We start from the raw sequence: 4,855 nt of genomic DNA on the forward strand, positions 1-4,855 counted from the left end.
TGGCTTAAAACCTGGCCAAATCTGGATGTATTTCACAGGGATGGCAAAAAGGGCATCCTCATCACTAGGGCAACCCCTCTACCAAATTTCAAATCCATATACTAGCACACACAAATACTGGAATATCTTGGGCCCTGACCATATGAACTATTTCCCATTAGGCAAATAAGTTTGGAGACTTACATCACATCACCAACTTTCTACCTGCATACTCTTATCCTACAGCAGAGGCGGCCAGCCTGCAGCATGGATACCACAAGTGGCACAAGTAGCGTCTGCGTGTGGCACGCAACAGACTGGGGAGGGAACAGGCAGCACAGAGGCAAATACAGCAAGAAGCAGAAAGCAGAGCAGCAGCAGGAGAAGGGGATTGATTGGAGTTGCATTTGAGGAGGGTGTGGGATTAATGTGGCACACCTCCCAAGAAGGTTGGCGCCCACTGCCACAGTAAATGAAAACTAATCCACAGCATCTAACCCCTGCTTCACTGGGGGTTAAGCTGTCAGTGACTATGTTTCATTTACTGTGGGATAGGACCATGCACATATATGTTCACCATTAAAAAGCAAGAACACGATAAATCCCAGCTCTCATCTACCTCATGAAAACCTGCTCGTGTGCCTACTCCCTCAAAAAAACTTCTGTGATGTCATAATTTTTTTTTAACATAGATGGATAAAACAATGGATTTCCTTGAATCTTGTTCTAAGAAACACCTGTTATTTAGCAAAAAATTTTACAAAAGAGTTCACTCTGAGGCTGATACTCAGCAGAAACCATTTCAGCCTGAAGTTAAGTTACAAGCTACTGAAAACAGGACCTTTATAATGGGCAATGCCAGGAAACTTAACTATAGAATAATGCTTTAATATATATTTAATATGGATTTGACCCATCTATTAACCAATGGAAAGTGTCCTACTTATATGAATTGGCTTTGCATTGGGCTATACATGTTATGAGGTGTATTACAGGCAGAGGGAGATGCTTTACTTTTCAGGATGGACATTTGGAGCTACATGAAACTCAGTGACTTACATTCACTGTGTGGATCCACACATAGATGAACTGATGCCAAAACCATCAGCATTGCCTTGTTTGGCTGCATGATATCCCAAACTGACTCAGAACCAGTTATATATGAAAAGGAAAAGACTGATACTATAATGTCTTTGTGATACCTACTTAGATGCCCAACAAACTTCCAGTTGTTTCAACCAGAGTTCTTCATGAATGAGGAATTCTGGTACTAAATTTCACTACTGTAAAATAACTGAAGTTATTATAGCAAAGAAAGACAAATGATGATTGCAAAGGGAACATCACAAGGCTTCTCCAATCACAAGGATCTTTTGGTTGCACTGATTCAATCGTAAGTATGAACATATTAATTCTATTACCCCAGTCAGTCATCTACCCAGCCAATTCCTTATAAAATAAAGCACTAGCATATCTTCCACTAATGGTCATTATTACTGCAATTTGCAACTGTCTTAATGAAGCATTAGAAAAAAAACCCCAAGGCACACTACAAAGGAATTTTCTTAGGGGGACATCACAATTTGTATTGCAGCTACACTTTTACACTTCAAAATTGGGCCCAATTCTAAATTCAGTCAAGCTGTTATAAATGTGGAATAGCTTAAAAGTCAGTGGATTGGCACTGATGTAAAACTTGTTTCAGAGAGGAATCGGGACATGCCCTTCAAATTGTAAAGATGGCCTTCAGAGCCGCCTCCTACTTTCATGACCGCAAAAAAGAAGCGCATCACTCTCATTTTCCACAGCCATAAATGAATGCACAAGGTGCAAGTCTGTGGAGGAAAACAGCCACTTATATAAAAGCTCTCAATATATAATGTTTCTGCCTTGATTTTGTTTTTTCCCCCGGTATGATGAATATAACAGATGTACCCTATTATCTTCATTTCCATGTGTCCACCATAGAATTAACAACACTCCTTTTATTGATTCCTTCTGGGCTTTTTTGCTCAAATTCAAGATGACCATCAAACACATCAATGAACAAATGGGCCAAACCTTGACACCGTGATAATAGAGGTGAGATATGATGAATGGTGTTTATGAGCAGGACTATGCTCATCAGCAGGCTACCTGGAACAGACTTTCATTGGGAAGAATAGTGACTTTTTGGTATTGTCTAATCAAGCTCATTCAAGTACAATCTAGGAGCAATTACATGTTGCTAGGCATTAGTAATCTTGGAATAGTTCCAATAAACTTTAGCTTCTTCATTTTTTTGAGAGAGTCTGAACAAATAGTAATTTGCTAGTTCTATTTTCATATTCCAGAGGGATCCAAAATACAGAAAGGTGATTTTTCAAAGAGCTTTCCTTAATAATATCTCCCTTATTTACCTATTGCAATATTCTGAAGTCCAAAACTGCATGTATACTTGTAAATCGTGTAAATATAAATCTGCCTAACTCCACTGGAACCAGTAGGAACTGGGTGCTCTTGAAAGTCATGCTAGGTTTACGATTCCATTTTTAAATGTTACAGAAAAGGTTAATAAGTACTTTATATATGTTTTGATAAATAGTTGGTCAGTTGTTATAGATTTGAGCATTTCATAGGTTAAACTTCAAGAATTAAAATGCCTTAAAATCTAACCCCAAGACACTTTTGAACAGAAATCATGTAGGTGTTTTTAAAAAATGTCTCCCTTATAGTTCTGTTACAAACATGAGTAGCATTTTTGCAGGATACATGTAAACAGAAAAATGAATGTGTGAGCACAGCGTGGGTAGGCATAGTTTTTGTGTAACTCTAGTGACAACATTTAGTATATGATGGCAACCTGAGCAGAAGACCTCCAGGAACTGGGTATGCTCAGTGAGTCTTAGCATGGATAAGAACAGAAGCAAACCAAATCAAAACTAGCTCAGGGATGTCTATCTACCCAAAAGGTCATTGCATACACAACAATAGACTTCAATGTACAGGATAATAAACAGGGTTATAAGGAAGCTATGAACTATTCAACTCTATAATAACTGACCAACTATTTATCAAAACATCTGTGAAGTAATTGCTAACCTTTCATATACCATTTGGAAATGCAATCTTAATGGCTGAAAAGTCACTAGAACTTTTTCCCACTCATGATGACAGGAACAGTACTGTAATAATCCAATATGCTACAGCTTACTATCTCATATAACACCCCACTAGCCATACAAACATCTGCAAAATGAGCTCATAGCTAAACTAAAAAGCTAACATTAGCACATGGACAACTGGTTATAAACTGACCGTGACTAAACATAGGCCGTAAATTAGAAAAAAGGTTTCTTAATAGCAGAACAGTGAAGTGCTGGAAGAGCCTTTCTTCTGGAGTATTAGGAAAGAGGGGCAACCCCTCCCTCCCCCCCAAAAAAATTTAAAAACCCTAACTAATTTTAGGGTGGTACTTGATTGATTTTTGAATCACACAATATGATGCCTGTAATAACAGGCAGCTAAACTTACTGACCCAAGTCATCTCTTCCAGGTCTGTGTTCCTGTGCTTCACACTAAATTCCAGCATCAGAAAAAGGAGCAGCATGGTTTAGATAATGGTCAGGAGATTCACAATGTGATAAGGAGCTTACCACTTCCAGAACACCAGTTCAGAGCCAGAATAAGCTGTTAGTGAATGGAATTACCTACTGTTTCCTCTTGGTAGATGTGAAGTTAGATGAGGGAGGTTTCAGAACAGTTCTTAATGGTCAGGTGTCCACCTAACTTAGAACAGTGAAAGTAATGGGTATCTCTACTGGTAATGTGAGTAGCAGTAAGAAATTAATGGGGAATGTTTTTTCAATCCTAAAAGAGGTCCATTTAGATCAAAGTTAAGGTCTCAGATGATGGAAGTATACACTGAACTGACATTGCTTCGACAATGCATAGAGTTTTCATTTCCAAGACTGTCAATCTGTTTGTTTGACACTTCAAAAAAGAGATCCTGTTCCTTTGATTTTGCTTCCCAGCCTTCATAATAGGAAGCAGAATCCTGTGCAGCAAATAGCTATGCATGCTGCCTTTAAACTGGTGATTTTTTTAATTCTGGAATAGTTCCAAGCTATGCACAACCCATCTCCAATAGCTGTAAATGGGGCCCGAAACCATTGGCAGAAAGCAGGGACCAGCTGTAGCGTGTATATGTATTTGACCTTACCTCTCTAATTGCAGTGGAGAGACTACCATTGAAAATACTTCCTTCATCTGAATCTGAACAATTTGAAGCTAGGCAATAGGGTGTCATGCACTTCACACTGAAGCAAAGACACATACAGTAAGTAACAATTAAATTAGTGGGGATTTGCTGTGGTAAACATGGAGAAGAGGACAAGATGATAGAAGGAAATGAGAAGGGCACTGGAACCTTTTCACTGCTGCTTTTGAATTAAAACAGCTCAGTTGTTACCATTTGGTAGTCATGATTTGTATGGTAGTGTAAATGTCTATCACTCTACATGTAAAACTTACTGTCAACTTTATCCCTACCCTACAAAAAGGAATAAGGAAAAACAGATAGGACAAATGAAAGTGTGTGTCTGTGGAAGAGGGCTATTTAAATTTGAATGTTATGCCTATATGGTAAAATGCATTATGTGATAACTGTTCATTGGCTTGTATGACATGAGTTAGAGTCCTAGAATGGGTCACTTCCTTTTTGAGGGGAAAAACATACCGTCCAGTACTGTGCCCTGGTCTAATATCTTTATGGTACATGAACTTTTAAAAGTGATTGAAAGGATATGGCCCACAGATATAGAAAACCATTTCCAGTATTGCAATAAACAGCTCCAGTACCAACTTTGCAAGTATCCATTTATTTTGGTTTTTTAGA

The sequence above is a fragment of the Gavialis gangeticus genome, unplaced genomic scaffold (genome assembly GCF_001723915.1).
Source record: "Gavialis gangeticus isolate Ggan-Ray unplaced genomic scaffold, GavGan_comp1, whole genome shotgun sequence".
Lineage (NCBI taxonomy): Eukaryota > Metazoa > Chordata > Crocodylia > Gavialidae > Gavialis > Gavialis gangeticus.